General features: G+C 39.8%; 1 long non-coding RNA gene across 1 annotated transcript; it reads left to right on the plus strand.

Moving 5' to 3' along the window:
- Positions 1 to 3,961: 3,961 nt before the first annotated feature.
- Positions 3,962 to 5,792, plus strand: LOC131656770 (uncharacterized). The gene is made up of 3 exons (XR_009300285.1): positions 3,962 to 4,042; positions 4,117 to 4,186; positions 5,571 to 5,792. It is a non-coding gene; the product is annotated as an uncharacterized LOC131656770 (long non-coding RNA).
- The last annotated feature ends 17,578 nt before the right edge of the window (positions 5,793 to 23,370 follow it).

A 23,370-nucleotide genomic window follows, 5' to 3' on the forward strand; every position in this document is an offset into this window, starting at 1 on the left:
GACAAATGCAAGTTATATCGGGTAAATTTTGGGGTATGACAGCTGCCCCTATTTAATTACCTTGGATTGAATGGCGTGAGAATCCGCAGGTCTCACGCTTTTCGAATCGAAGAGTTAGTAAATATTGGAAGACCCTTGAATTTACCTTGTGCTCGAGTGCGAGGGAAAGAATCGTCCTGCTAAAGCCTGAGTCTTACATAGCGAGGACTTGTAGTTAGTTGTGTGATCATCTTACTATTCTTGATAGCAAGCTTTCGCAGTTTGTGAACCCCACTTACTATAGTTGTAGTAAGTTTCCGTAGTTTGTGAACCCCACTTACTATAGTTCTAGTAAGTTTCCGTAGTTTGTGAACCCCACTTACTATAGTTCTAGTAAGTTTCCGTAGTTTGTGAACCCCAAAGGATCACTTGCTATAGTTCTAGCAAGTTCACCTGCACCAATAGGATTACTTGTCATAACTCTGACAAGCTCACCTGCACCATTTGGATCATTTGCCCTGGTTCGGACAAATCTCACCTACACCATTTGGATCATTTTCCCTAGTTCGGACAAATTTCACCTACACCATTTGGATCATTTTCCCTAGTTCGGACAAATTTCACCTGCACCATTTGGATCATTTGCCCTGGTTCGGACAAATTTCACCTGCACCATTTGGATCATTTGCCCTAGTTCTGAAAAATTTCTCCTACACCATTTGGATCATTTGCCCTAGTTCGGACAAATTTCACCTGCACCATTCGGATCATTTGCCCTAGTTCGGACAAATTTCACCTGCACCATTTGGATCATTTGCCCTAGTTCGGACAAATTTCACCTACACCATTCGGATCATTTTCCCTAGTTCGGACAAATTTCACCTGAACCATTAGGATCGCTTACCCTGGTTTGGGCAAGTTCACCTGCGTAGAAGTTTGTTTTGTAAATGCGTATGCATCATGCGTATGCATTATGCGCATGCATATGCCCTTGTTGTTTGTATAATGTATATGTATGAATGTTTACACACGTAAATGTTGCGTGTATCCAAATGAGTATGTATGATAACCCCAACGCCTTATCTCCTCATCACCCATTGCCTTTTGTTTAACCCCTTTTGAAATGTTCGTGAATCCTAGTTCGGATTGCACTTGAATGATCCATTGATATTATCCTTTATGAAAGAGTTGTGGTAGATCATAATGATCGCAGCGTAGGGCGTATGTAGCCTTCCGGAGATTTCGTAGTTTTATCCTATTGCTTTTGTATTGAAAGTTTGTAAGTTTCTCATACTAAATCCAAGTTAAAGCTTATGAAAATAATTTATTCTTTGCAAATGGTATTGAAATGAGAGAGAAAGCGTAGTATGCAAGAAAAGAAACTTTTATTGATATTGCCTTGAATTGGCAAGTGTACAAAAATGCGAGAAAAGAAAATGACAAATAGAAATGATATTAATATTGTCGTTGCTCCTTTGTTATCGAGGGTCCCAGTAATCCTTTGACCTTAGAAGTAGATGATTGCACGAATCCTTATCCTTCGTAGTTTGCCTCTGGCTTATAGCCGGTAATCCTGCCTTTGCTAGGCGTAATACTTCTTGACCACATCAGAGTTGATTGGGTGCGGTAGCTCGTCCCCATCCATTGTAGTGAGAACTAATGCTCCTCCGGAGAACACCGTTTTTACAATATATGGACCTTCGTAGTTAGGTGTCCATTTTCCCCGAGCGTCAAGTCGAGGTAGTAGAATTTTCTTGAGGACAATGTCGCCTTATTTATAAATTCGAGGACAGACCTTTTTATCGAACGCCTTTTTCATCCTTTTCTGATAGAGTTGCCCGTGACACAAAGTCGTCCGTCACTTTTCTTCAACGAGATTAAGCTGATCAAAACGAGTTTTTACCCATTCTGATTCTTCTAACTTTGTGTCAGCTAGGACTCTTAATAAAGGAATCTCCACTTCGATAGGGAGGACTGCTTCCATACCATAAACCAAGGAGAATGGTGTTGCTCTTGTGGATGTGCGCACTGAGGTTCTGTAACCGTGTAGGGCGAAGGGAAGCATTTCGTGCCAATCCTTGTATGTTTTCACCATCTTTTGTATTATCTTTTTGATATTCTTATTTGCAGCCTCGACAGCGCCATTCATCTTAGGCTTGTATGGTGAAGAAATGTGGTGTTCAATTTTGAACTCCTCGCACATCTCCCTCGTCATGTTGTTGTTTAGATTCGACCCATTGTCAGTGATAATCCTATTTGGAACCCCATACCGACATATGATGTTGTGCTTGATAAACCGGGTAACTACTTCACTCATCACGTTGGTGTAAGATGCAGCTTCAACCCATTTGGTGAAATAATCTATGGCAACCAATATGAATCGGTGTCCATTAGAAGCTTTCGGTTCGATCATCCCTATCATGTCAATCCCCCATATTGCAAATGGCCACGGTGAACTCAGAACGTTCAATGGATTTGGCAGACATGTACTTTGTCGGCGTATATTTGGCATTTGTGACATGTTCTTGCATATTGGAAACAGTCCGCTTCCATTGTTAACTAGTAGTACCCTGCTCGCAATATTTTTCTCGCCATTGAGTGTCCATTTGCATGAGTTCCGAAGGTCCCTTCGTGTACTTCTCTGATAATATCCTTGGCCCCATTTTTATCCACACACCTTAATAACACCGAGTCGTAGTTCCGTTTGTATAGGATATTTCCACTCAGGAAGAACTTAGATGCCAATCTCCTTAGTGTCTTTTTATCAATCGTAGAGGCGTTCTCCGAGTATTCTTGTTTCTCCAAGTACCTTTTGATATCGTGGTACCATGGTTTGTCATCAGACTGTTCCTCGATTGTGAGACAATAGGCAGGCTCATCAAAGTGTCTAACCGTTATCCGTGGTTCATGGTTTGGCCAAGTCATTTTGAACATAGAGGAAAGTGTTGCTAATGCATCTGCCATTTGATTTTCTTCCTTTGGGATGTGAGTAAATGTGATTGTCTCAAACTCGGCCATTAACTCCAGTATAAGATTTCGATATGGGATTGGCTTTGCATCTCGAGTATCCCATTCTTTATTTACTTGGTGGATTACCAGCGCTGAATCCCCATACACCTCAAGTAGTTTAATCCTTAGATCGATTGCAGCTTCTAACCCCAATATGCATGCTTCATATTCTGCAATGTTGTTGGTGCAGTCAAAGCACAGTCTTGTAGTGAAAGGTAAGTGACAATTGTCAGGAGATGTCAAGACTGCCCATATACCATGTCCTAGTGCATTTGAAGCACCGTCGAACGTAAGTGTCCATATTGCCCCTGGTTCAGGTCCTTCGTCGGGTCCTGGTATTTCGTAATCCCTTACCACCATGATATCCTCGTCGGGAAAGTCAAATTTCATAGATTGGTATTTTTCGAGAGGTTGATGAGCAAGATGTTCTGCCAGTACACTCCCTTTTATCTCCTTTGGGGTGACATATTGTATGTCGTATTCTGACAGTAACATTTGCCATCTTGCGATTCTACCCGTGAGAGCTTGTTTTTCGAACACGTATTTTAAAGGATCCATTCTCGATTATAACCATGTGGAATGATTCAGCATATATTGCCTTAGACGTTTGGAGGCCGATGCTAGGGCACAACATGTCTTTTCCAATGGTGAATATTGTAACGCCTGTATTTAATTAAATATTTTAATTAAATATTATCGAATATTATTTCTGCTTAACTGTTGATTATGTTGAATATGCGGTGTAAGTTGTTAAATTGGTACTCGGGTAAGATTAACCGAGAAATTAATATTAGATCTAGTATTAATTTTAGTAGAACTTATTAAAATAAATAAAAGTGGGTGTAGTAGTAGAAATAGGTGTATTATTTAGTGAACCCAAAATGAATTTAGAAGCCCATTAATTAAGTGGCCCGTAGAAAGAGTTAGTGGGAAGTAGTGGTAAACAAAACAAAATAACTCAGTACCCTAGCAGAGAAAATTCACGTAGAAACTGAAGAGCAGAAAGAGGAACCGAGGGTCTGAAGGCTAGTTTCAACCAAGAGAAAAACACCAGGTAAAATTAATTGATTTCCATGGAATTAGTATAAAAAAAAACCCAGAAAATTAATATTAGTTTATCAATTTCAGAATTAAGGTCCTGTTAGATCCGTGAAATTCGACCGAGTGGAGTATTTAGAGCTCTCTTCAATCCAATCAGGTAAGGGTGGGGTTTGATTATTATAATCGATTGTATGATGGTTTTTAGATGGGATTCCGGGTTGTATAATATTTGCTTATGCGTTCATGAAATTGTTGTTGATTGCTGCATTTTTGGGTTAAATTGAAATTGATTTTCGGGGTTTGATACTGAGTTGCATCGATGGAACAAAATATAGTTTAAGTGGCTGAGTTGTGTTTGGTTGAATCCTAATGGGTAAGGTGAAATTCAAGACTGTTAAGGGATATCCAAACGAGGCCTAACTATAGGTGGGACCGGTTTTGTTGCTTCTTGGTTTTACTGTGTGGTCATTTTCGTGAAAACATATATATATATTCTATGACTTGAACCATTGGAATGAAGACTTGTTTCTAATGCATTAATAGTAGCAGGTATGTATAATGATATAATATATAAATAATATATAGTATGAATATTTGAATGAAGACTTAGTTTTAATATATATTTATAATTGAACTAGAAGACTACTATTAGATGAATTTGATAGTATCATAATATTAGTTGATTAATGAGTATTAGTTGATTTAATATAATATGACATAATGAGAAACTAAATATACTAGTAGAAAAGTGGTACTAGTAGTATATAGAAACTAGTTAATTTATAATTTAGCAGAAACATGAAATAGTGATAGCAGGTCAATAATAGATACTGATATATGTAATAATAGAGTGGAAATTTTGTTCACAGTATAATTTTGAACACAGGGATATTATTATATTAGTATAATAAAATTTGTAGAAGCTAGTTAATAATTGCTCGGAAAAGAACCGAAATTTATGAGGTAGTTCGTGTATATGAGTAGATACGTGAATTGTGTTTATCATGTTAAATTTAAATTGAATGCGTGGACTCGCAGGTACAGTTGATTAAGTTGAATTGTCCCGGATTCAGACAAATTTTTGTTGTAGGCTTAAATAGCCAAAGTTGAATGTTGTTTAAGTTGTGGTTCAAGTTTTTGATTTTGTAGTTGGTGTTCGAGTTGTGTTGTGCTGTTGTTGATTGAATATCATTCATAAGTCGCATACATTCGCATTGATTAAGTTGGCCGAGATTGGCACCCGTTTAAGTTGGCCGTAATGGCAATCTGATTAAGTTGAAATGCCCTAATAATCTGGCATAATGTTTAAGTTGGGAGTTTTACTCCAAATGGTACCACATGCATTTGCATCAGTTTGAGTCGCATTTGAGTCATGTCGATGAAGTTGTTTACGTTGAATATTGAATAGTTGTGTGATGAATGTTGTGAAGTTGTGAATATTGTATGATTCGAATCTAATTTATTAATTATCATACTTTTGCTTATAATTTTGATATCTCACCCCTTCTGTTTGAATGTTACTCTCTGTTGGTAACGTGCAGGTAATCAAGGAGAGTAGCCGTTATCGTTTAGTTCGTGAGGGTGTCATTGCTCTGATACGTAGCACTCGGGGATAATGAACGCTTGAATGATTTCTTTTGTTGTTTCAGTTGTTTTATTTTAAAAGAATTGTGTTGATTATGTTGTTTATTTTGAAAGATGCTACGATGGTTTGAGTTTTCGTTAATGTTGGAATTATGTTGAATAATCCGCTGCGTGGTTTTTAATTGAAAGTTGTTTGAATTGAGACTATACCAGTTGTGAATTTATACTTACAGGTGTTATGTATCTCTTTTTTGAAAATGTGCAATTGAGTTTTGTGTTTAGGTGGAATGTGATATCCCAATGATTGTTGAATTTTGAAATTTACTCTGATTATTTTATCGTAAACGTTGGGTAGATTTTGGGGTGTTACAAATACCGAGATTTGCAATCCGTGAATTTCTTGCTAAGGTAGTAAATAGCGTGTTCCTTTCTGCCAGTTTCATCCTGTTTCCCCAGTACACATCCCATAGATCTTTCGAGAACTGTGAGGTACATGATCAGTGGTCTCCCTGGTACGGGAGGCAGGAGTATCGGTGGTTCTTGCAAGTAACTCTTTATAGTTTCGAAGGCTACTTGACAATCATCATTCCATTTGATTGGTTGATCTTTCCTGAGCAACTTGAATATAGGCTCACACGTGGCCGTTAAATGTGAAATAAACCTTGTATAGCCTTCACCTTGTCGGGATCTACCTCTATGCCTCGTTGGCTCACAATGAATCCAAACAGCTTTCTTGACCTTACACCAAATGTACACTTGTTCGGGTTTAACCTCAGCTTGAACTTCTTTAAGCGCTCGAACAACTTATGTAAGTGTGTGATATGCTCTTCTTCTGTGCAAGACTTGGCAATCATGTTGTCTACATACACTTCGACCTCCTTGTGAATCATGTCATGGAACAGTGTGACCATGGATCTTTGGTATGTTGCCCCTGCATTTCGCAATCCGAAAGGCATTACTTTGTAGCAGAAAGTACCCTAGGATGTCATGAAGGTGGTCTTCTCCATGTCCTCGGGAGCCATCTTGATCTGATTATACCTGGAGAACCTATCCATGAAGAAAAACACTGAAGCTTGTGTTGTGTTATCCACCAAAACATCTATGTGCGGTAGTGGAAAGTCGTCCTTTGGACTTGCTTTGTTTAGATCCCTGTAATCCACACACATGCGTACCTTCCCGTCTTTCTTCGGAACTGGCACTATGTTGGCAATCCATGGTGGATAGTCAACAACAGAAAGAAACCCGACGTTGAACTGTTTGAGCACCTCTTCCCTGATTTTGTTATCCATATCCGGTCGAACCCTTCTGCGCTTTGTCTGACCCGTGCACACCCTTCTTTGAGCGGTAACCTATGCACGACGATATCTGTATCCAACCCCGGCATGTCACGGTATGACCAAGCAAATATTTTTGCATACTCGTGGAGGAGCTTGATTAGCGTTGCTTTCACGTCCTCGTTCAGCATTGCCCCAATCTTGATTTCCTTGGGTTCTTTGTCTGTACCCAAGTTTATGATTTCAATGGCCTCTTGAGGAGGGATCATGGTTTTGGATTCTTTGTCCATTAACCTTGACAACTCTTCTGGAAATTCATCGTCTTCCTCGTCCCCTTCTTCGGACTGATTAGCGAGAGCCTCGAGTTTGTATAGAGTTTCAGCAGTATTATTATCGGTAGTGTTAGAAGGTGATCTGCACACGTTTTATGTTTTGTTTTTAGTATGCAGATATGGATGTGGTTTTTTGTGCAAGAAATTTATTTGTCATTTTGAAAGAAAAGAAATAAATGCGAGAAAAGACAATGTTTTCAATACGAAATGCAAAGACAATTTTATTAATAAACTTTAAATCTTGAAAGTAAATAGGGCCCTTACAAACAAACTCTATGCTTCGGGCGAGGCATGAGCGTTATTGTTTTTTGTCTGAATTTGAAAAGAAATAAAACACAAAAAGCAAATTACTTCGAAATGAAAACTATCTCCGGTTTCTCCAGGCTTGTCCAATTCTGAAGTTTTTCTCCTGGCCTGACCTCTCGGATGAAGTTGGACGTTCCTTCCTGAGAATCCTTGTTGGACACCATAGCCCCATGTTCGTACCCGCCTGTCACAAAAGTCTGCATAATCGGGGGGAATCGTTGTCCCTCCTTCTCAGTGCTTGTGATCCTTGACGGTCGGTATCCTAGCCCTAGGCGATCCTTCTTCTCCAAGATCTCTGGTACTTTGTGTCATACCCCAAAATTTACCTCCCACACTTTTCTCATAACAAAAGCAAGGTTCAAATCTCAAGGCATGGCTCATTCACATAATCCAGATAATTCACAGTCAACTGATCCAAATTGAAAGGTCAATCACAATCAAGGCATGATCCAAACCTTAATCATTGGGCAAACATCAAGTATGGGGTGCATAACCATCATTTGATCAAGAATTGATCATGATTCCATTAATAGAAACTCAGAGATGAACAAATATGAAAAGGTTCAAATTAGGGTTTCTTAGGAGAAAGTCAACCCAACTTTGACTGGGCATAACTTTCACATGGAACATCAGAAATTCCCCACTCAAAGCCTATTTTGAAGGAAATTGAATTTTCTACAGCTTTGTGTCTCACAAGCCAAGGCTAGAAATGCTTCATTTAAAAGATACAAAGCAAAAGATTACAGGTCAATTTTAGGCATCCTTCAAAAGTAGTTTTTTCCCAAAGAGAATATGATCAAGATAAAAGCTTCAAACGAAAAATATGTTCCAAAGTGGCTTATAGAGGACCTCTTGAGGTTTCTAAAAAGTATTAGAACTCCCTCATAGCTTAAAAATTGAAGGAGATATGCTTGATCAAAGTCAAGTGATTTTGAGGGACCAAATGTGAAATAAAAGAGGTCCAATTTGATTTCCTTGCAAGTGGGCCTATATTTTATGACCCAAACTTGATTCATAAGCTATCCAAAACATATGCCATGAATTATATCATTTTATTCGATTTTACATAATTTTATTTCATTTAAAATTAATTTTTAATGATTTTAATTAAATGGAGAATCAAATATTTGGTAAAAAATATGTTTTGATTGTTTTTCAATAAACAATAATGGCAAAATACACTTCAATTTTCGTGGCAAATCAATTAGGAAAAGATTGATATAAGTTAGGCCAAAATAGAAGCTTGCCTTACAAGAATAAAATCAATTTCTCAAACTTTGGCAAGATTGGATTCTTAAAGATTTTTGGTTGTTTTAAGTGACCTAATTCACTCCTTATAAGTAGAAGGACTAGGGCATACGAATCAGGGGGGGAAAAATCTGCAAGAGGAGCACATTCACGAGCAAGAAATTTCTCCAAGAACTCAAAATCGGTTTGGGAGATTTAAGGCATCTCAGAGAGTTTTAAAGGCCGCACAAGGTTCTCTGAAGGATTCTGAAGCTGTTAGGATCATCACGCTTCATCAGTACCCCCAGATAATCCTCCAATTGACCGAGGTATGTAGTTTTATAAAACGGATCGATTGACATGATACCTGCATATTCATGATGTTTTGTTTGTATGTTTGGCTACGTTTCATTGCTGTGATTGTTTCTGGGCCGGTTAATTGAGTTTTCATGCATTATGTCGTGATTTACCATTGGTATCCGAATGAAGGTTTAGGGTTTAAATTGGGGATTCGTTGTAGAGGTAAAATTAAGGTAGGATAATAGCGTGGTTAGATTCGTATGGTGAAAACGAGTGGAGTTAGGGGGTCGCGCCTGATTTATATGAACGTATGCTCTATTCGCTGTTTTTGTGTTCTTGTGTTGGCTACGGAAAATTCGTAGCTAAATGGTAGCAAAACCTGCAGAGGTTTGATGTTTTGGGGAAGAAGATGATAACGTGTCCCTACCTGTGTGGTTATTTTGAAATTCGCGCGCGTTTCTTGGTCAGGTGGGCATTTCGTTTTATTTAATTTACTGGGCGCGTATTATAAACAAAGAGCGTGTTTGGTTGGGTTGGTGGAACGTGCGTTCGTGAGGGGAGAGGTCGCAGGTTCGAGCCTCTCCTCCGTCATATATTTTTCTGGATTTGTTTCTATAAGATCCCATGCATCCACAGCCCTGCGTACCTTCATATACCCTCAGATCCTCACCACTGGATCTCCACTAACTTGAAATCTAACGCCCCAGATCGAACCACTATAACATGAGCCTTCATGAATATCACATTGAATCATTATCTCAATAGAACTTATTTTCTTTTAATTTTTTTGTTTTCTTTTAATTAAAATAATTATTTTAATATATATATATTATGTTATAATTTTCTTAATAAAATAAATACATGATAATTATATTAAAATTTTTAATTTGTTATTTGCGCCGATTAAATCGATTAATCGCTGTGGTTAACAATAATTTTAATTAAAATGCCATTTAATTTAAAAAAAATAAGAATCAAACTAAATTCGATTAAATGGTTGCAATCATCTTATTGATTGTGATGATTAATCTCGCCTTATTATTTAATTTAATTTGTTATTATTTGTAGTCGTGCTAACCGATTATGAGAGGTAACAGTATAAAAAATAAAAATTCATAAAATAACAAAATACAATAAGTTGTTATTAGTGATGATCGAATCTATCGATTTGAATTGGTAACAATGCAAATCCTAAATCTTTTAACTATGGTGGTCAAACCTATTGATCATTGCGGTTAATTGTGCCAAATCAGGGTTGTACGCCCAAAACCCTAATAATTCTAAACTCCATTCAAATTACAAAGACAAAACAAACTGCGATAGGCTAACCAAAAAGCCTCTAAAAAACCATATCAAATCAAATTCAAACTCTAAATGGCGTACAACCCTTCCCGAACTACGTAGACTCTGATCCTCCCTAAGGAGGTACGTAGGCACTTGGCAACAAGGCGAGTCCCCCTCTTCAAAATCTCAATCAGGTCATTAAAATTCTATTTGCCACATTTCTTTACAAATCCTGCCATGCAACCCTAATCTTTGAACATTAGCCTTTAGGAAAGGGCTGAGGGTGCCTAACACCTTCCCTCAGCCTGATTATAATAACTTACCCTCAATCTCTTATCTGTGTAGGGTTTCCTATTCGCCCTTCAGAATAGGTGGCGACTCGAAAGCTGAAATTATTAGGCAGGTTGCTACAGCTGGCGACTCTGCTGGGGACAACACTTTTAGTGAATTATTATGCTCCTAAGGCTTGAGTGGGTTTAGGTTTATGGCTCGTGGTTTATGGTTTAGGGTTTGTGGCGCATTTTAGGGTTTGGCAAACTTGCCATTTTTAGGGTTTGGGGGAGGTTCATCTTTTAATAAAAATTAATTTATTTTTTTTATTTGTTTTTGTTTTTTTTAAATGTTTATTTATCTGCCTTAAAATGTTTAATTATTATATGCATTGCTGAATTTATGTTGTGTTAAAACCCTAAGTGTGGGAGTTAACTTTGAGATCAATAGGGGAGTACGAATCTCCTACGAATCTCACTGATAACTCCACTCGGAGTGGGTTGAGTGTTCGGAAAGATCCAAAACGAGGCTTGACTTTGTTGAGGGCTGGACTGGATACTTGGCTGATCTCTCCGAGAACCTACCCCAAAAATTCGAACCTCATGGATAGAATGAGTCGTTTTAAAATCCGAAGAGACAAAGAGTCCCGGAGGCTACGAATGACCCCATGAGACCTTCTAGAACCCCCCATAAAAGGTTGGCTCCCTAGAGCCCCCTACGTCGAACCTATGAACTTGGGTTTCTTGAAATATTGTGTTATATATGTTTGATTTGTTTATATATTTTTTTGTTGCTATGATTTTCTTTTCTTTGTTGTGTGTTTGCATGCATCATCTCTCATTTGCATTCTCATCATGTTTTATCCACAAAAAAATAGTAAATAAAAAAAATATGTAATATAAATGTAAAAATATATTCTATTTGGTGAATGTGTAGGAAGGATGAGTACCAAGAAGACCATTGTTCACTTTTCTGTTTCCACTCCGGATATCAAGAAGCTGAAAATAATCAAGGAAAAATTACCATCAAGTGCTTTGGATAGATTTGTAATCCGCTATGGGAACATTTTGGACTTGCTAAGGGTGAGAGTACAAGAAGAAGCAATTACTGCTTTGGTTCAATTTTATGACCGTCCTCTTAGGTGCTTCACTTTTCAAGACTTTCAGTTGGCTCCAACTTTGGAAGAGATGGATGCTACGTTGGGGTTCTCAAAAATTAAAAAAGAATTCTATACTGGTGTGGGTAAAGAAGTTGACTTTTCAGATTTGGCAAAAGCTTTGGGGTTATCTGCTACGGAATTGAAGACTAATTACAAAACTGATGGGGATGTGCATGGGATCAAAAGATCTTACTTAGAAAATCAAGCTTTAATGTATGCTCAAAAGAAACAATGGGACATTTGTGGACATTTACTAGCTCTTTTGATTTTTGGAGTTGTTTTATTGCCAAAAAATGTTGATTATGTTGATCCCGCCGCTATTCATGCTTTCTCCTCCTTTAAGGTTTATGGAAAAGATCCTACGCCAACTATCCTCGCTAATATTTACTATGCTATTCATATGAAGTACGAAAAGAAGAAAGGAATGCTATTTTGTTGTGTCCACTGGCTATATTCTTGGTTGACTTCTCATCTCTACAAATCTAGTTGCTTTATCAAAGAGCTTGCTAGGAACGAGTGGTCTCAAAAGCTAAGGGCTCTTAAAGCAGATTCTATCTTATGGTATGCAAAGAAATTAAAATCTGATAGGATCATTTACAAATGTGGAGATTTCGACAATGTGCCATTAATGGGGACTCTTGGTTGTATTAATTATAACCCTGTTTTAGTATTGCGTCAATTAGGACATTCTATGGATAGTGAACCTTCCGAACAACAAATAGAAGAATTGATCTTGCATGATAATGGGAAAGGTGCACCAAGAACATTGAAAAGAGTGATTCAAGCTTGGAGTCAGGTTCAAAGAAAATATTTTGGACCAAAGAATGCAATTGCAAAAGCACCTTACACCACATGGGTCCAAGAAAGAGTTGGGAAGATTTTGCTACCTTTTGTTGTGGATCCCGCATACAAGCCTGATTCTCCTGATCCTGTTCCTCTATCCATCGAAGAGATAGAAGGAATCAAGGCTGCCCTAGAGGCATCCCAAAAGGAGAAAGAGAAACTAGAACTTGATTTGCATCAACTTACCAACGAAAAGAGTCAACTACGCTTTGACCTCAAAGAGAAAAATCAAGAACTTCAAGCCATGAAGGAGGAGAATGATAGACAAAGGGGTAAGAGGAAGCGTGCAACTGAAGGGTATTTAAGTGCTAATTTTAATTTAGAGGCTCATGATGAGAGGTTGGAGCAAGCTAATGCGGAAATTGCAAGGTGGAGAAGGCGTTATGAGAAGGCTTCCCATGACAAAGCGGAATCCGAGAAAAATCTAGAAGCTGTAGTCTTTGAATTAACTGATAGAACTAAGGATCAAGAAGAGGAAATAAGGAACCTCAAATATGATCTTCAAGAAGCTCGCAATTCTGAACAACAAGAGCGCGCAAGAAGATTAACCACGGAAGAAGAACTTTTACAGCGCACTGGTGAGTACGAAAGAGCATTTCAAGCTATGGTATCACTTCGGGAAGTGTTCATGAGAGAAAAAGAGATACACGAGGAAGCCTTGAACGAAAGAGACTATTGGAAAAGACTCTACACAATTGTTTCTACGGCAAGTGAGCATGTGAGCATGGTTCCTAAGATGCTTGAAGACTATGAGAAATGTCGCGATGATTATGATAAGCTAGTCTTCTTGTGTAATGATTTAATTCAAGATATTCCAAAGAGTTTGGCAAAAGCAGAATCATCTCCTATCATCCTTCCCGAAGTAGTCAAAGAGTTCATGAAGCTTTGTAGATATATGGTGGACAAGTTCCAAGAAGACATCCAAAGGCGTTCTTAGCTTTATGTTATTTCCTTGTTGCTTTTATTTCAAGTACTTTTAATTTAATTTATTTTGAGTATTTTAATTTCAGTTTCCCTTTCCTTTTTGTAAACCAACAATGAAGTGGCACTTCTTTTCAATTAATAAAGTGTGTTTATTTTCGCATTTACTTATTGTTCCTATAATATTCACCAAATAAATATATGCAAAAAAAAAAGAAAAAGAAGAAAAAGAATAAAAAAAAAGGAATGTATATTTACTATAATAATGTGGATAAGACATGAACATAGCATAAGCATAGCATGCATATCATGCACGTCATATTTATTTCTTCAAAAACATAAGAAAAACCATCTTCATCTCCAGTCACACCATTGCAACTCAACCGCTGATTCAGACAAGATCTCAGAAGAAAAAGGCAATGGAAAAATTGGAACAGAACCAAGCCGCCCTTCGTGAGGAAATGACCCAGCTGAAAGGTACTGTTGAAGACCTCAAGGGAGGAATGGCCCAAATGCTGAGCTTCATGAAAGACCTCAAAGATAAGCAAGACAAGGCTAAGGAGGTTCAGGATCAGTATGAGGAGATACCTCAAGATGGCAACCCATTGTTAGGGTATGTACGAGGCTATGACCCTCACAAAACAAATGCTCACGCATCTAAAAAAGGTCACTACGACCCATGAAGAGGGAGAGGCTTCTCGAGAAGGGTTTATTCCTACTGCTCAGAAAGAAGGGACGTCTCGCACAGTTCGCATCCCTATCAACAATCCGCTTAGGGATGAGGACTACTTGGATCTACAGTATGGGGACACTAATGACATAGATCAAGTCCCTCAACCAAAGCTGACCTCTGCTGATTCTGGGGAGAATTCTAAGGAGAGTGGACAAATCAAGGCACTGGAAGAGAGACTGAAGGCTGTGGAAGGGTATGACGCTTTTGACGTGGATACTTTTGAAATGAGCTTAGTCCCAGATCTGACAATTCCACACAAATTCAAAGTTCCGAATTTTGAGAAATATAAGGGACTCACCTGCCCGAGGAATCACTTGCGCATGTATGTGCGAAAAATGGCCGCTTATGCTCATGATCAAAAACTGATGATTCATTTCTTCCAAGATAGTTTGAGTGGAGCATCGGTCGACTGGTACATGCAGTTAGAAAAGTCTCATATCCGAAGCTGGACCGACCTTGCTAACACATTCCTGAAGCAATATAAGTACAATTTGGACATGGCGCCCAATCGGATGCAACTCCAAAATTTGTCACAAAAGAAAGAGGAATCATTCAAAGAGTATGCACAGAGGTGGAGGGAAATGGCTTCCCGAGTTCAACCTCCCCTGTTGGAAAAAGAGCTGGTGGATATGTTTATGGCTACACTACAAGGGCCATATTACGATAAGATGGTTGGAAGCGTGTCATCAGGATTTTCAGACTTGGTAGTCATCGGTGAAAGGATTGAGAACGGAATCAAGAATGGGAAGATACAAGGGGCATCGTCTGGATCCTATCAGGCGAAGAGGCCTACCCCCAACTTCACAAAGAAGAAGGAAGGAGAGGCTAATGCTGTAGGGCATCAGGAGAACAGACCTCCCATGTCATATCCACCACAACAAAACCGGTTTCAGGGAGGACAAAGGAGATTCGATCCGCTACCTACTTCCAAGAAAGAAATTCTGAAATATTTAATAAATGAATCCTTGGTAGAAGTTAGGCCACTGCCACCTCTTCCTCCAGGCAAGATCACACCCAACTACAAACCGAATGAAAGGTGTGAATTTCACGCCAATTCTCCTGGACATACCTTGGAGAAATGTTGGGCTTTTAGACACATAGTTCAAGATCTGATTGAGTCAGGGGCAATCGCCTTTGACAAACCCAATGTGAAAACAAATCCGATGCCACACCATGAAGGCGCAGTCAATGCAATAGAAGTTGTCAATGAGCAAGAGTTGGTTCAACAACGGAACTCCCCCATAGATGCACTTAAGCGGTATCTTCTTATAAAGGGGTTTATCCTAGAACATAACGAAGCTTTCAAAGACACCTTGCAAAGGCTCATGGATCAAGGATTGATCCAACTGGAAGAACACCCTGAAGAGGAATATGTGGCGATGGTGGAAAGAAACGAGCCTTTAATGATACCTGCACAAGGGGCAAGGAAACCATTGATTATCCCATGCTCTAGACCACCAGTGATGATACCTACGCAAGAGCGTACCAAGATCATCCCAATCAGAGGACCATATCCTTTGGACAAGATGAAAGCGGTACCATGGGAATATGAGACCGATACTAATACCGCAGTATCAAGCATCGTTGGACCTGGAGGCATGACCCGTAGTGGGCGCATATTCAAAACTGCGCAGGTACAACCAACGTCTAATGAAAACTTGACGCAGTCTGGAGAACAAGTTGTCATGAGACCAAGTGACGAGGCTGAACCTAAGGATAAAGAAACTTCTAATAAGGATGCTGAGGAGTTTCTCGCTCTGATTAAGAAAAGTGATTATAGAGTGGTAGATCAGTTGCAACAGACACCATCTAAGATATCGCTCTTATCACTATTGATACACTCTGAGAAACATCGAGATGCTCTGATGAAGATCCTAAACGCTGCCCATGTAACTAAGGACATCACAGTCAATCAATTTGACGGAATGGTGGCCAATCTAACTGCCGGGGCATGCCTAGGTTTCAGTGACAATGAGCTACCCCTACAAGGAAAGTCACACAACAAAGCCTTGCATATCTCCATGCAATGTGGGAAGGCTCATCTAGCTAGAGTTTTGATCGACACAGGGTCATCTTTAAATGTGATGCCAAAAGCAACACTTGACAAGATAGCCTTAGAAGGACTGGTAGTCAGACCAAGTCGCCTGGTGGTAAAAGCTTTCGATGGATCACAAAGTCCGGTGTTGGGAGAAGTGGATCTGCCCGTTGTAATCGGTCCTCATACCTTCTGCATCAATTTCCAAGTGATGGAGATTGAGCCAGCTTATACCTGCCTACTAGGACGCCCTTGGATCCACGCAGCTGGGGCAGTCACCTCCACCCTCCATCAGAAATTAAAGTTTGTGAATGGGAACTCCATAGTGACTATCAATGGAGAAGAGGATATATTTGTCAGCAATCTAAACTCATACAGATATATTGAGGCTGGAGACGAAGCATTGGGTACCGCATTTCAAGCTCTATAAATTGCAACCGCTATCACACTACCAGTGGAGAAGATAAGAAGGGCGGTGACATCATGGAAGGATCTACAAGACACAGATGCTAAAGGATGGGGCAAGCTACCAGAGGTGTCAGAGAAGAAAGACCGCTCAGGGTTAGGATACCAACCCACCAAGGTCACAAGCATTAAGAAAGAGGAACGATCATTTCCCCCAATAATGCAAACTTTTGTGACTGGCGGGTATGAACATGTGGCTATGGTGTCCAACCAGGATTCTCGAGAAGGGACGTCCAATTTCATTCGAGAAATCAGGCCAGGAGAACAGCTTCAGAATTGGACAAGCCTGGAGATACCGGAGATAGTTTTCATTTCAAAGTAATTTGCTTTTGTGTGTTTTATTTCCCCTTTTTTGATAAAGAAAAACAATAACGCTCATGCCTCGCCCGAAGCATAGAGCTAGTTTGTAAGGGCCCCATTTACTTTCAAGTTCGAAGTTTATTAATAAAATTGTCTTTGCATTTTGGTATTGAAAACATTGTCTTTTCTCGCATTTATTCCTTTTCCATTTCTGAAAATGACAAATAAATTTCTTGCACAAACAAAGCACGTTCACATCTGCATACTAAAAGAAAACAAAACATAAAACATGTGCAGATCACCTTCTGACACCACCGATAGTAATACTGCTGAGACTCTATACAAACTCGAGGCTCTCGCTAATCAGGCTGAAGAAGGGGATGAGGAAGACGATGAACTTCCAGAAGAGTTGTCAAGGTTAGTGGATAAGGAATCCAAAAGCATGCTCCCTCCACAAGAGGCCATTGAAATCATAAACTTGGGAACGGATGAAGAACCTAAGAACATTAAGATTGGGGCAACGCTAGGTAAGGACGTAAAAGCAACGCTAATCAAGCTCCTCCACGAGTATGCAGAGATTTTTGCTTGGTCATACCGTGACATGCCGGGGTTGGATACAGACATCGTGGTACACAGGTTACCTCTCAAAGAAGGGTGTGCGCCGGTCAGGCAAAAGCGCAGAAGGGTTCGACCAGATATGGATAGTAAGATTAGGGAAGAGGTGCTCAAACAGTTCGATGCCGGGTTTCTTGCTGTAGTTGACTACCCACCATGGATTGCAAACATAGTGCCAGTTCCTAAGAAAGACGGGAAGGTACGCATGTGTGTAGACTACAGGGATCTAAATAAAGCAAGTCCGAAGGACGATTTCCCACTACCACATATAGATATCTTGGTGGACAACACAGCTCAAGCTTCAGTGTTCTCTTTCATGGATGGTTTCTCCGGGTATAATCAGATCAAGATGGCGCCCGAAGATATGGAGAAAACAACCTTCATGACATCTTGGGGCACCTTCTGCTACAAAGTGATGCCTTTTGGATTGAGAAATGCAGGGGCAACATATCAAAGAGCCATGGTCACATTATTCCATGATATGATTCACAAAGAGGTCGAAGTGTATGTAGATGATATGATTGCCAAATCTGGCACAGAAGAAGAGCATATTACAAATCTACATAAGCTGTTTGAACGCCTAAAGAAGTACAAGCTGAGGTTGAACCCGAATAAGTGCACATTTGGTGTAAGGTCGGGAAAGCTGTTGGGATTCATTGTAAGCCAACGAGGTATAGAGGTTGATCCTGATAAAGTAAAAGCCATACAGGCGATGCCCGTTCCAAAAACAGAAAAAGAGGTGCGAGGTTTCCTGGGCCGATTGAATTACATCTCAAGGTTCATTTCACATCTAACAGCTACATGCGAGCCTATATTCAAACTACTCAGGAAGGATCAACCTATCAAGTGGAACGACGATTGTCAAGTAGCCTTCGAAACTATAAAGAACTACTTACAAGAACCACCGATACTTTTACCTCCCGTACCCGGAAGACCGCTGATCATGTACCTCACAGTACTCGAAAGATCTATGGGGTGTGTACTGGGGCAACAAGATGAAACAGGCAGGAAAGAACACGCTATCTACTACCTCAGTAAGAAATTCACGGATTGCGAATCTCGATATTCACCATTGGAAAAGACATGTTGTGCCCTAGCATGGGCCTCCAAACGTCTAAGGCAATATATGCTGAATCATTCCACGTGGCTAATATCAAGAATGGATCCTTTAAAATACGTATTCGAAAAACAGGCACTCACGGGTAGAATTGCAAGGTGGCAAATGTTGTTGTCCGAATACGACATACAATATGTAACTCAAAAAGCAATAAAAGGGAGTGTATTGGCAGAACATCTTGCTCACCAACCCCTCGAGGAATACCAATCTATGAAGTTCGACTTCCCCGATGAGGATATTATGCTAGTAAGAGACTATGAAATACCAGGACCCGACGAGGGACCCGAACCGGGTTTGGTATGGAAACTCATGTTCGACGGTGCCTCAAATGCACTAGGACATGGCATAGGGGCAGTATTGACATCTCCCGATGACCGGCATTTACCCTTCACTGCAAGACTATGTTTCGACTGTACCAACAACATTGCAGAATACGAAGCATGCATATTGGGGTTAGAAGCTGCAATCGACCTAAGGATCAAACTCCTTGATGTATACGGAGACTCAGCATTGGTAATCCATCAAGTCAACAAAGAATGGGACACTCGAGATGCAAAACTAATCCCATACCGAGACCTTATACTGGAGTTGACGACTGAATTTGATACTATCACTTTTACTCATATCCCGAGGGAAGAAAATCAAATAGCCGATGCACTAGCAACGCTCTCCTCTATGTTCAAGGTGACCTGGCCAAACCATGAACCACGGATAACTGTTAGACACTTCGACGAACCTGCCTATTGCCTTGCGATTGAGGAGAAGTCTGACAACAGACCATGGTACCATGACATAAAAATGTACCTGGAAAAACAGGAGTACCCGGAGAATGCCTCAACAATTGATAAAAAAGACACTGAGGAGACTTGCATCCAAATTCTTCTTAAGCGGAAGCATCCTATACAAAAGGAACTATGATTCAGTGTTGTTGAGGTGTGTAGATAAAAACGAGGCCAAGGAGATTATCAGGGAGGTACATGAAGGAACCTTTGGGACCCACGCAAACGGACACTCAATGGCTAGAAAGATACTGCGAGCAGGGTATTACTGGTTAACAATGGAGGCCGACTGTTTCCAATATGCAAGGACCTGTCACAAGTGCCAGATCTACGCTGACAAGGTGCACGTACCACCAAACCCGTTGAACGTTCTGAGTTCACCATGGCCATTTGCAATGTGGGGAATCGACATGATAGGGATGATAGAACCTAAAGCTTCGAATGGACACCGATTTATATTGGTTGCCATAGACTACTTCACTAAATGGGTCGAAGCTGCCTCTTACACCAACGTGACGAGACAAGTAGTCACTCGGTTCATCAAGCATAATATCATATGTCGGTATGGGGTTCCAAGCAGGATTATCACCGATAATGGGTCGAATCTAAACAATAACATGATGAGGGAGCTGTGCGAGGAGTTCAAGATTGAACACCACAATTCTTCACCATACAGGCCTAAAATGAACGGCGCTGTCGAAGCTGCAAACAAAAATATCAAAAGGATAATTCAAAAAATGGTGAAAACATACAAGGATTGGCACGAAATGCTTCCCTTCGCCCTACACGGTTACAGAACCTCGGTACGTACATCTACAGGGGCAACCCCCTTCTCCCTAGTCTACGGTATGGAAGCTGTCCTCCCAATCGAAGTGGAGATCCCGTCACTAAGAGTCATAGCTGACACAAAGTTAGAAGAATCGAAATGGGTAAAAACTCGTTTTGATCAGCTTAATCTCATTGAAGAAAAGCGACTGACAGCTTTATGTCATGGACAACTCTATCAGAAAAGGATGAAAAAAGCGTTCGATAAGAAGGTCCGACCTCGAACCTACAAAGAAGGTGACATTGTCCTTAAGAAGATACTGTTACCTCGACTCGACGCTCATGGAAAATGGACACCTAACTACGAAGGTCCATACATTGTAAAAACGGTGTTCTCAGGAGGGGCATTAGTCCTCACTACAATAGATGGGGATGAGCTACCGCACCCAATCAACTCAGACGCGGTCAAGAAGTACTATGCCTAGCAAAAGCAGGATTACCGGACATAAGCCGAAGGCAAACTACGAAGGATAAGGGGTCGTGCAATCATCTACTTCTGAAGTCGAAGGATTATTGGGGCCCTCGATAACAAAAAAGAGCAACGGCAGTATTAATATCATTTCTATTTGTCATTTTCTTTCTTCGCATTTCTGTACACTCGCCAATTCAAGGCAATATCAATAAAATTTCCTTTTTTGCATACTATGCTTCATTTCTAATTTCAGTATCACTTGCAAAGGATAATTTATTTTCATAAACTTTAACATGGATTTAACATGAGAAACTTGCAAACTTGCAACACAAAAGCAAAAAGACAAAATCTCCGGAAGGCTACACACACCTTGCACTGGTGTTACCCCAGGTTGATCCTTTCACAAAAAAAAAAGGGGGGGGGTCGGCAAGTCATCCGAATGCGAATTGAGCCAGAGTTCACAAACAATTCAAAAGAGGTTAAACAAAGGCAATGGGTGATAAGGAGATGAGTGATAAGGAGATAAGGTGTCGGGGTTATCATACATACATCATTGCATACATTCATCAATATACATACAACATATGCATGCGTAAGCATTCACACATACGCATTATACAAACAGCAGGGGCATATGCACAACATATAAACATAATGCATACGCATTTACAGGAACAAAAATTCTACACAGGTAAATTCTGCAACAACACTTGCAGATAACCCTGTTGGTGCAGATGAACTTGCTAGAACTATAGCAAGCAATCCTATCGGGGTCCAAACTGCGATGTAACTTGCCAGAACTATGGTAAGTGAGAGGTACAAACTGCGACGTAGCTTGCCAGAACTATGGTAAGTGAGAAGTTCACAAACTGAGAGTAGCTTGCCAGAACTATGGTAAGTGAGAGGTACAAACTGCGACGTAACTTGCCAGAACTATGGTAAGTGAGAGGTTCACAAACTGCGAGTAGCTTACCAGCACTATGGTAAGTGAGAGGTTCACAAACTGCGAGTAGCTTACCAGCACTATGGTAAGTGAGAAGTTCACAAACTGAGAGTAGCTTGCCAGAACTATGGTAAGTGAGAGGTACAAACTGCGACGTAACTTGCCAGAACTATGGTAAGTGAGAGGTTCACAAACTGCGAGTAGCTTACCAGCACTATGGTAAGTGAGAAGTTCACAAACTGAGAGTAGCTTGCCAGAACTATGGTAAGTGAGAGGTACAAACTGCGACGTAACTTGCCAGAACTATGGTAAGTGAGAGGTTCACAAACTGCGAGTAGCTTACCAGCACTATGGTAAGTGAGAGGTTCACAAAATGCGAGTAGCTTACCAGCACTATGGTAAGTAAGGGGTTCACAAACGACTACGGAAACTTACTAGAACTATAGTAAGTGGGGGTTCACAAACTACGGAGGCTTGCTGGCCATAGTAAGCCGATTACACAACCAACAAAGGTCCTCGCTATGTAAGACTCAGGCTTTAGCAGGACATTTCTCTTCATCCATACTCAAATTCAAGGCAAATTTAAGGGTCTTCCAGTATTTAATAACTCTTCGATCGGAATGACGCGAGGTCTACACACTCTCTTGTCACCCAATCCAAGGTAATTAAATAGGGGCAGCTGTCATACCCCAAAATTTACCTCCCACACTTTTCTCATAACAAAAGCAAGGTTCAAATCTCAAGGCATGGCTCATTCACATAATCCAGATAATTCACAGTCAACTGATCCAAATTGAAAGGTCAATCACAATCAAGGCATGATCCAAACCTTAATCATTGGGCAAACATCAAGTATGGGGTGCATAACCATCATTTGATCAAGAATTGATCATGATTCCATTAATAGAAACTCAGAGATGAACAAATATGAAAAGGTTCAAATTAGGGTTTCTTAGGAGAAAGTCAACCCAACTTTGACTGGGCATAACTTTCACATGGAACATCAGAAATTCCCCACTCAAAGCCTATTTTGAAGGAAATTGAATTTTCTACAGCTTTGTGTCTCACAAGCCAAGGCTAGAAATGCTTCATTTAAAAGATACAAAGCAAAAGATTACAGGTCAATTTTAGGCATCCTTCAAAAGTAGTTTTTTCCCAAAGAGAATATGATCAAGATAAAAGCTTCAAACGAAAAATATGTTCCAAAGTGGCTTATAGAGGACCTCTTGAGGTTTCTAAAAAGTATTAGAACTCCCTCATAGCTTAAAAATTGAAGGAGATATGCTTGATCAAAGTCAAGTGATTTTGAGGGACCAAATGTGAAATAAAAGAGGTCCAATTTGATTTCCTTGCAAGTGGGCCTATATTTTATGACCCAAACTTGATTCATAAGCTATCCAAAACATATGCCATGAATTATATCATTTTATTTGATTTTACATAATTTTATTTCATTTAAAATTAATTTTTAATGATTTTAATTAAATGGAGAATCAAATATTTGGTAAAAAATATGTTTTGATTGTTTTTCAATCAACAATAATGGCAAAATACACTTCAATTTTCGTGGCAAATCAATTAGGAAAAGATTGATATAAGTTAGGCCAAAATAGAAGC

Source organism: Vicia villosa, linkage group LG3 (assembly GCF_029867415.1).
Source record: "Vicia villosa cultivar HV-30 ecotype Madison, WI linkage group LG3, Vvil1.0, whole genome shotgun sequence".
Classification (NCBI taxonomy): Eukaryota; Viridiplantae; Streptophyta; class Magnoliopsida; order Fabales; family Fabaceae; genus Vicia; species Vicia villosa.